Here is a 10,893-nt window from a genome sequence, read left to right on the forward strand (position 1 = left end):
TTCAAGGAAAAGGATATAAATTTGCGCCAGAGGAGGTGGTTAGAGTTACTGAAGGATTATGATATTACTATTCTGTATCACCCGGGCAAGGCCAATGTGGTGGCTGATGCCTTGAGTCGCCAGGCGGAGTGTTTGGGGAGTTTGGCATATTTACTGGCTTCAGAGAGGCATATGGCGATGGATGTTCAGGCCTTAGCCAGTTGGTTTGTGAGATCGAATCTTTCGGAGCCCAGTCGGGTCCTAGCTTGCGTGGTTTCTCGATCTTCTTTATTCGATCGTATCAGGGAGCGGCAGTATGATGACCCTCATCTACCTATCCTCAAGGACAAGGTTCAGCACGGTGATGCTAGAGATGTGACCATTGGAGATGACGGGTATTAAGGATGCAGGGTCGGGTTTGTGTGCCCAATGTTGATGGGCTTCGGGAGTTGATCTTAGCGGAGGCCCATAGTTCGCGGTATTCCATCCATCCGGGTGCCGCAAAGATGTATCAGGATCTGAGGCAGCACTATTGGTGGAGGCGGATGAAGAAGGATATAGTTGGATATGTAGCTAGGTGCCTCAACTGTCAGCAGGTGAAGTATGAGCACCAGAGACCGGGTGGGTTGCTTCAGCAGATAGAGATTCCGGAGTGGAAATGGGAGCGCATCACCATGGACTTTGTATTTGGACTCCCACGGACCTTGAATAGTTTGATGCCATTTGGGTTATTGTGGATCGGCTGACCAAGTCCGCTCATTTCATTCCTGTATGTACCACTTATTCATCGGAGCGGTTGGCAGAGATTTATATCCGGGAGATCGTTCGTCTGCATGGTATTCCAGCTTCTATCATTTCAGACAGAGGTACTCAGTTTACATCACGGTTTTGGAGGGCCGTTAAGCAGGAGTTGGGTACTCGGGTAGAGTTGAGCACAACATTTCACCCCAGACGGACGGACAATCCGAGCGCACTATTCAGATTCTTGAGGATATGCTCCGTGCGTGCGTGATTGAGTTTGGTGGGTCTTGGGATCAGTTCTTGCCATTGGTGGAGTTTGCTTACGACAACAGTTATCAGTCCAGCATTCAGATGGCGTCGTATGAGGCTTTATATGGTAGGAGATGCAGGTCTCCGGTGGTTGGTTTGAGCCGGGTGAGGCCAGGCTACTAGGCACAGAGTTGGTTCAGGATGCATTGGAGAAGGTCAAGGTGATTCAGGATAGACTCCGTACAGCCCAGTCCAGACAGAAGAGTTACGCGGACAGGAAGGTTCGTGATGTTTCATATATGGTCGGGGAGCGGGTTCTGCTTCGGATTTCGCCTATGAAGGGCGTTATGAGATTTGGAAGAAAGGGAAGTTGAGTCCGAGGTTTATTGGCCCTTTTGAGATATTGAGACGTGTTGGGGAGGTTGCTTATGAGCTTGCCTTTCCTCCCAACTTGGCGGGAGTTCATCCGGTATTTCATGTTTCGATGCTCCGGAGGTATCACACTGACCCGTCGCACGTGTTGGATTTCAATTCAGTCCAGCTGGGCAAGGATCTATCTTATGTTGAGGAGCCGGCAGCTATATTGGACAGGCAGGTCAGAATGTTGAGGTCAAAGAACATTGCTTCAGTGATGGTTCAGTGGCGGGGTCAGCCGGTCAAGGAGGCGGCCTGGGAGACCGAGCAGGATATGCGCAGCCAGTACCCTCATCTTTTCACTACTTCATGTATGTTCTCTATGCTCGTCCGAGGACGAACGAATGCTTAAGTGTGGGAGGATGTAACGACCCGGCCTGTCGTTTTTGGAATTTATGCCCCGATTCCCTAGTAACTACTTTCATTTCTGCTATTTTGATTTGCCGGGATGTTCGGTTTTGAGTTTCGGAGAGTTTTGGACACATAGTCCCTAAAGGAGAGCTTAAGATGGTCCATAGTCAGAATAGTGTGAAGATGGCCTCAGAATGGAAATTCGATGGTTCCGTTAGCTCCGTTAGGTGATTTCGGGGTTAGGAGCGTGTTCGGAATGTGTTTTGGAAGTCCGTAGTTGATTTAGGCTTGAAATGCCGAAGTTTCACTTTTTGAAGTCTCCGGTCCGATAGTGAGATTTTGATCCGAGGGTCGGAATGGAGTTCCGGAAGTTGCAGTAGCTCGGTCATGTCATTTGGGATGTGTGTGTAAGATTTCAGGTCATTTGGACGAGGTTTAGTTAGGTTTTTGATCGAAAGCGTTTTTTGTTAGAATTTGAAGTTCTTAGGCTTAAATCATTGATTAATTCGAGTTTCCGATGTTGTTTTAGGTGGTTTAAGGGTTGGTACAAGTTTGAATGATGTTATGGGATATGTCCGTAGGTTTGATTGAGGTCTCGGGGACCTCGGGTGTGTTTCGGATGCTCAACGAAGAATTTTGGAGTTATGAGATATTGCAGAAATTCTCTTCAGCTGTTGCAGACCATTTTCTTCTTCGCGATCGCGTCCCAGCTCACGCGATCGCATAGAGCAATCTGGAGGGGGGCCCAATTCCTTAAATGCGATCGCATGGATTGATTCGCGATCGCGTAGCTCTGCCCTCTCCTCTTCCGCGATCGCAAGCCTTTCACGCGTTCGCATAGGCCTTTTTCCTGGAGCCTTTATTTTACTCTACGCGATCGCGGCCCCACTTTCGCGATCGCGATTCATTAAACACCTGGGCAGTTATAAATATTTCAAAACGAGGGTTAGCCATTTTTATCAAAATACAAGCTTGGGAGCTCGGATTTGGGGGAAATTTGAAGGTTTTTCGAGAGCAACTACTGGGTAACGATTCTCTACTCTCTTATGCTTAAAACCCACTAATCTAATCACGAATTCATCTTTAATTTCGGATTTTTGAATGAAAAATGGGAAACACTTCATAGACCAAACTATTCAGTTTTGAGTGGGTGTTTGACCTCCGATTTGGGAGATTTTTATATGGTTAGACTCGTGAGAGTACGAGGGTTCTGAAAATATAAAATTTATCCGACTCCGAGACGTTGGCCTGAGGGGCGTTTTGGTCATTTTACCTAATTTCGCATCTTAGCTTTGAATTAAATCGTAGAATCAGTCGCTTGAGATGTTATTTACGATACGTAATTGAATTGAATAGATTTGGGCCATTTGGAGTCGGATACTCGTGGCAAAAGTGTGGTTTCGAGTTGATTTTGGAGCCGGTTCGAGGTAAGTGGCTTGTCTAACCTTGTGTGGGGGACCTTTCCCCTTAGGATATGATATTTGCTAATTGAATGCCTTGTACGTGAGGTGACGAGCGCGTACTTGAGCTAATTGTTGAAAAATTCGGTCTTACTTTAAATATTTAGACTGAGTTTCTTTCTCACTTTCTTTATTCTACTTGCAATTATAGCCTGTGTTACTTTAGAAAAACATGCTTAGCTGACCTAAATTGCCTATTTGCTTAAGTTGCCTTGATTGTACTACGTGAAGCATGTTAGGCTAGAACTACTTGTTGCCTTGTATTTTTGTTCTCGAGTTCTGAATATCTTCTTGTTGTGGCTGCGTATTTACATTGGGACTACGGATGTGGGATTCCAGTAGCTCCCCCCCCCTTTGTTTGTTTACTTTGGGATTGCGGGTTAGATTCCCGATAAATCCCCCTGCCTATTTACTTTAGGACTGCAGGTTCGATTCCCGATCGATCCCCCTGCATATTTACTTTGGGACTGCGAGTTAGATTCCCCTGCCTATTTACTTTGGGACTGCGGGTTCGATTCCCGATAGATCCCCCTGCATATTTACTTTGGGACTGCGGGTTAGATTCCCGATAGATTCCCCTGCAGATTGATAGTTGGATTACGGGACGGTGTCCCAGGAGATCCTTCGGATATATACATATGATGGACTACAGGACGGTATTCCGGGAGATCCACTGGACAGTTGAGAAAAGGACTACAGGACGGTATTCTGGGAGATCCTCATTGTTACCATTGGTATTGAGCTGTACATATTCCGTGTTTACTCCGTTCCTTGTGTAATTGTTATTGCTTTGTTTAGCCTGTCTTATTCCATTGCCGTACTCATTATTACTGCTTATTTTATACTGTTGCAAAAAGATATATTATTATGATTAACCTCAGTAGGGCCCTGACCTTCCTCGTCACTACCCAACCGAGGTTAGGCTTGACACTTACTGAGTACCGCTGTGGTATACTCATGCCCCTTCTGCGCATGTTTTTCATGTGTAGATCCAGGTACTTCATCCCAGGCGTATCACTCTCGAGGCGGAGAGATCTAGCAGAGACTTCGAGGTACATCTGCCGCGTCCGCAGACCAGGAGTCTCTATCTTATTCTAGCTTTAGCAGTTAGCTTTTCCTTTCGTACTTTTGCTTTAGACATTCTAGAGTTAGAGCCGTGTATTACTTTCTGTTAGCTTGTGTTCCTTGTGAGTTTCCGGGTTTTGGGATGATATTGTAGACTTCCGCATTATTGGGTTGTATATGCCGAGCGGCATTTATATCCAGTTACCCTTCTAGTTTGTTTAGTTTAATTACTTGTTTCCGTAATTTATGTTATTTCCGCATTGTTAGGCTTACCTAGTCGTAGTGACTAGGTGCCATCACGACGTTCACGGAGGGCGAACTGGGGTCGTGACATTCCTTAGAATTAACTTAGGGGTATTTGGGTCATTTGTAGCCAAATACCTACTCTAGTATAAATAGCCCTTAAGGCTTTTATTTTAGGTAGACTTGATAATGATAAACTTGAAGACATGCAAGTCTCACAATTTATCCTTATCTTTTAATTAATGCATTTATGTTTATGTCTTTAATTTCTTTATTGCTTTCAATAGTGTTAAATTAATCTTAGTTGGTGAGAAATTAGTAGTGAATACTTAATTGCTTAATTACTTTATCCGGACTTTCAAGAGTTGCCAATCTCTTGAGGGTTTCGTAGCTTAGTGTTATAATTGATTGAGTTCATAGATGTAATTAGGCTTCATATCCTAATTGGTTCTTGTTCTTCCAATCAATTGTGGGTCTAGCTTTTATGTTCATAGCTTAGAGTTACAATTGATTGAGTTCATAGAGGTAATAGGTTTCTCATTCTAATTGGTTCTTGTTCTTCCAATCAATTGTAGGTGTAGCTCTTATTTTTAATTCCGCGTGTTTTGCTATATCCGTGTTTTCGATACGATTCCGTATCATCTTGGTATCAGAGCCGAGGTTTTGGATTGTTCTATCAATCCTTGGTCTTTGTTTTGATTATCAACAAATCTGAAAATCAATAATAATAATAATAAGAAGAAGAAAAATTACCAAAAAAGGAATGTTTACTGTTCATCCGATTGGCTTGTGACTAAAATAGAAATCGTATGCCTCGTTCATCACTTATTAGAGCCGAGGTTTTGAATTGTTCTGTCAATCCTTGGTCTTTGTTTTGTTTATTAACAAATCTGAAAATCAAAAAAAAAATAATACTGTAATAATAAGAAAACTTACCAAAAAAGGAATGTTTGCTGTTCATCCGATTGGTTTGTGACTAAAACACAAAATCGTATGCCTCGTTCATCACTTTTTCATTTAGAAACTTTGATTTCCTTGTTCTCGTTGTCGATTCTGGTTCTGAAATTTGTGATTTCTTCATTTTATGAGATTGAATTACTGATTTGAGCTCGGATTCGAAGATTTGAACCCAGAATTTACAATCAGCTGAACCGAAAAAAGAAGAATCTAGGGTTGGTTTTGATTATGAAAAAAAATTGGAGGTTCAAAATCAATTGGGTGTTCGAGATTTTTAGTTGGAAACACTGAAACGAAGTGAAATCTGAAGATTGAGCTCGATTTGAACTGATTTTCTAGGGTTTTGAGTTCGAAAATTGTCGAACGAGTTTTTTTTAGGAAGAAGACCGACTGGGCATTCAGTTTTGGTGGCTGTCCTTACAAATTAGGTACTGGGGTTTGATTATAGTGCTGTTGTGAAGCTTGTACTGAGACTTGAGATGGTTTTGAGCCGATTTGAAAGTGATTTGATTGGAAAATTTGGAGCTGATTTTGTGGAGAAAAAGAACTGAATTCTTTGAATTTGCGGGTGATATCTTCAAATCGATTTCTGGGAGTGATTCTTATGCTTTTGGAAATCGAATTCAAAGTGTGAGTCCATTTGATGAACATTTGAGCCAACTGATATTGAAGGTCGAAGTAGAAGAACACTAGTTTCAATTGAAGAACTTCGCGGACTGATTCGACTCAACTCGAGCAGCTGACAAATCGTCGCGACGAATCAGGTTTGATTCTTTGTGATTAGAACTGAGCTTCATCTCTAATTTCTGGGAATTTGAGTTGAATTATCTGAAGTGAAACTGAAAATTTCATCTCTATAATTCTGGAATTTTATTATTGTTGCGCGTTGGCTCAGTCTTGAGTTTGTTCGAATCTGTGTGTGCGATCCTTAGTCAAACTGAATGGAGAATTCATTTGAAAGGACTGAGATTAATTCCTTGAGATTGAACTGAAACTCTGTCTTTACATTCTTCTGATAATTGTTTATTGAGGTCGATATTTAGAGTGTTTGAGTTGATTGTGGGATTCAATTCTGATCCTTCTAGTAAATCTATCATAGTTTCTGCTGATAAGAACTGTGTTTGCTAGTGAAGCTTCATTTGGTTTCTGAACTTCTGAGACCCGAATTGAGACTGTGTGATCGAGTTTATTGCTCTTGTTGCTGGTAATTACGACTGAGTTTTTGATTCTCTAAGCTTGCATTTTCTGAGTGTTGAGCTACAATTTTCCTTGCTTCTGCTTGTGAGCTGAATTTGCAGTTCATAGTTCTTTGAGTGAATTCGTGGGCGCAAATCAAGGTTGCTATCGAATTGTGAACTGATAATCGTCTTCTTCCTATTAATGAAGTAGTGACTACCAATTGAGATTCTTATTGAATGTGATTGAGCTGAAGTCTGTCGTAGTTGCTGCAAGTTTGAAAATCCATCTTTGTGTTACGATTTGAGATTGATTACTTGAATTGAGAACTGAAGATTTCTTCTTGTTAGTTGCTGTTAGAAGAGTCCTAATTTCAGATTATTTAGCTATAGCGTGCTGTCCAGTTTCTGCAATAATTCTGCAGTGTTTTAGCTTGCCTTTTGATAAATTTTGAGTAGCATTTTTAAGTGTTCTGCAAAACCGAGCCACAAAATTTCTGCGCTGTTTGCTCCTCTGTTATTTGCTAAAAATCTGCAGAATTTTGGACTGTTGAACCTCATAAGTTGCACAGTTGAGCTGAAAACTTCTGCAACTTGTCTGCACTTCAGAGCTGCTGAAACTGCAAAATAGGACTGCTGCACCTTCTTTTGCATTGTTTGAGCTGATTTGGGGACTTCACTTAGTCAAATTGTTGAAGCAGTTGGCTGAGAAACATCAGGGAGTTGAGAATAATCTGGAAGGGATTCTGCAAAGTTCAAAGCTGATTGTCTGCACAGTTTCCGCTTCTTTGTCTGAAATTGCTGAACTTCTTTGCCTGGACTGGAACCCGAGTGCATTGAGGACCTATCAGTGTTTGCATAGCTGAGGCTACAATAGTTTGTGAAGACTGGAAACTAAGTTGGATTGAATTAGTTTGCGAGCATGAACTGAAAGTACCGCACTAACAATTGAGGCTTGGATCGCAAGGTTGAATCTTTTACCGAATGGTGAAGAACACTGCTCAGAAGAACCCCAACAGCCTGCAGTTTTGCCAGCATTTGTGAATTTGTCCAGAGTTATAGATTTGGCCATTCTTTGCAAATCTGACCAGTTTTACAAAAAAAATAGCCAATTTTGCGAATATGACCAAAATTTTGAAAAGTGTCTAGTTTTGTGTTCCTTTTCTTTTCTTTTCCACTTTGTATTAAACTCAACTCTAAGCTAGATTAACTTGATATTAGTTCATATTGAGTTTATTTCTAGTTTCTTTGTGTGCTTTGTCTATTTCGTGCCATTTCTTTCGTGCTTTTCTCTTTATTTTCGTTGTGAACTGTTTGGCTCAAGTCCGTTTGCTTTTTAATAGTCCGTCCTTGTGAATACACAACTTTCACGCCACCCCGAAGACGGTTGTAACTTGTTGTGAAACCTTGGGACTTAGGTTTGCATGCGATTTTGACATTGACTACTTGAGCTGAAAAAGGCAAGAGTGAATAAGACTTTGATCGCGCAAAAGCCAATTGGTGCAATGTGTGATACACGAGGGTTGAGCGACATCAAGTGAGTTGGTGAGGACTTTTACTACTAACCTATTTTCTCGTTTTGTAGGTATCATGGAGTACGGACAAACTTCTAGTCTTAATTGTGAACCAAGGAGTGAGACTCCGATGCATGAAGTTGTTTCTATGCTTTATGACATAAGTGAGAAGGTTACCAATATTACCATATGGTAACACCAAACGGATGCAAGGTTGAATTCCTTGATAGCTGAATCTCACTTGAGGCATCAAGGAAGAGAGAGTAGTATGATGCTTACTAATTTCTCTACTACACCCCCTTCTTCACAAGTGCGACAAATGCTTCAAAGGAAAATTTTGCAACACAACCAACCTAACCAAAAGGACATTATTTTCCTCCACCAAATTACCGACCACCTGCCCACTACCAACCTCCAATCACACATCAACCACTACATGTACCTCAACTACAACCTTATCAAACCCCAGCCCTACTGGTGCCACAACCACAACTCTACCAAGTTGTTTTCCACCACCCCTAGTGTACTACCCACAAGCACACCAACCACCATTTAGACCTCAAGTTCCACTATGGAGGGACAATCTCCCTCCCCCACCACTCATACCACTTCAAGAGCCTCGGTTGATGAACAATCCACTTTTTCAATATTATCAAGAGGACACCTTGAATGAGTTGGACAACATCCAACAAGTTTTCAATTACGAATATAGGAGCGATGAAGTGAACCAAAGGGGAAGAGGCCAAATGAGTTTGAGTACATCCTTGAAAAATTCAAAAAAAAAAGTAAGGATGAGAGACAAAAGATAGAGAGAAGTGAGGGAGAGAAAAGTGGCAACTCTAGAGTGGAAAAAGGAGAGAATGTGTGGAGTGAAGTGAGTGAGTTGTCACAAGAAAAGAGTGAAAAGTTTAAAAAGAAAATGAGAGAAAAGAAAGAGGGAAAACAACGAGAGAGTGTGGTTTTTCTTATTCTAATGTTACTCACCGTTCTTCTTTCTCTAATTGTTTTGTAACTTGTGTAGGGACTTTTGAAGACGAACCATCAATTGAAGTTCAATGCACTTTGAAGAGCTTGGAAGAAGATCGAACTACCTTTTCAAGAGGACTTATGAGAATTCAATGAGAAAGTGCAAGGTAAAGAGAATACTTTAGATGAGCTTCAAGGTAAAATAGCTTATCCTTCTACTCTTGCTAGTTTGGTTGATTGTGGTGACACTTTGAGTTTGAAAGACAACTATGACATTGATGAGTTTGATGCCTCTTTATCTTGCAGTGAGAATAATAGTTATGGCTTGCAACTAGCTAGGAATTCTTTTGCATTACTGGATGATTCCAGTTCTTTGATAAATTACTCCTTAGCTAGTGATGTGTGTGATGTTGAATCTTATGATACCCCACCTTGTGTTGATGATTCTTTTGATTCTATTTTCATTCTTTTGGCAAAAAAAGTCAATTTTTATGGTGAAATGAGCAAATGTGAGTGTGGAGATGCCTTGTTGGAGAGTGAACAATTTACTTATAATGACATAAATATAAAAGAAGAAAACTTTCATTTGTATTCCAATGAGTTGACTTCTCTTGTATTTGATCTTGATGACTCTTATGAATATTTATGTGATGATTTAGTTGAGTGTGAAAAGGAAAGTAAAGTTTTTGATGCTAGCACTAATATTAATTGCTTTACTTCTCTTATTCCTACTTTTGAAAGAACATTTTGGAATTTGCTAATGCTTCTATGAGAAAAGGCAAGAATGTTTCTTTTGGTGTTTTGAGGGACCATTTTGAGCAAGAAGAACCTAACTTTATTGATTATTTTGTGAAGGTTCAACAAGAGAAAGTTGCTAAAGGTAAGAAATTATCCGGCAGATGACTTAGAGTTGGTGGCAGTTGTATTTGCACTCAAACTTTGGCGGCATTATTTATTTGGAGACAAATGCGAGATCTATACCGATCACAAGGGCCTCCGGTATATCTTCCAACAAAAAGGCTAACGGGGTGGCTGATACATTGAGCGTCTATGGGTAGTTTGGCTCGGTGTCTTACTTGCCAACATGTAAAGGCCGAACATCAATAACCTGCGGGGGTTGTACAACAACTTGAGATTCCAGAATGGAAGTGGGAACGAATTACCACTGACTTTATGAGCAGTTTGTCACGACCCAAACCGATGGACCGCGATGGGCACCCGGTACCTTACTCAACCGAGTACCTACATAACGTATCTTTCGTATCATACTACCATAGGTAATTGAGCCAGAGAGGCCGTCGTGAGATAAATAGAATAAAACATTGGAAAAATACTCGACATTGGACGATCGTACATGTAATCCAAACTTATACATTTGACGTACGGGTCTATAAGGCTGGTATGATCTTTTATATACTCAAAACATACGCCGACAAGGCCATACGAGTATCCGTATACATGACATCTATCTACAAGCCTCTAGGAATACATGACAGGGTCCCGCCATACCAATCAATAAATGGAGTGCACCAACACCTTTCGCTGAGCTGATAGCTTACTTGGAGGGCTCATAACCTGTCTGTCGGGACCTGCGGGCATGAAACGTAGCATCCCAAGGCAAAATGGACATCAGTAAAAATAATTTACCGAGTATGTAAGGAATGAAAATCAGTAAATAATAGACATTAGAGAAACATGGAGTTAGGTGATCATTATTCTTAGCCTACTTGGAGGACTCTCATCCTGTCCATCGAGACCTGCGGGCATGAGACGTAACGC

General features: G+C 41.2%; 1 long non-coding RNA gene across 1 annotated transcript; it reads left to right on the forward strand.

Moving 5' to 3' along the window:
- The first annotated feature begins 4,547 nt into the window (after positions 1-4,547).
- On the forward strand, positions 4,548-9,572 carry LOC109215168. Its single transcript, XR_002066316.1, has 2 exons — positions 4,548-8,933; positions 9,170-9,572. It is a non-coding gene; the product is annotated as an uncharacterized LOC109215168 (long non-coding RNA).
- Positions 9,573-10,893: the final 1,321 nt, after the last annotated feature.

This window comes from Nicotiana attenuata, unplaced genomic scaffold (assembly GCF_001879085.1).
Source record: "Nicotiana attenuata strain UT unplaced genomic scaffold, NIATTr2, whole genome shotgun sequence".
NCBI classification, from domain to species: domain Eukaryota; kingdom Viridiplantae; phylum Streptophyta; class Magnoliopsida; order Solanales; family Solanaceae; genus Nicotiana; species Nicotiana attenuata.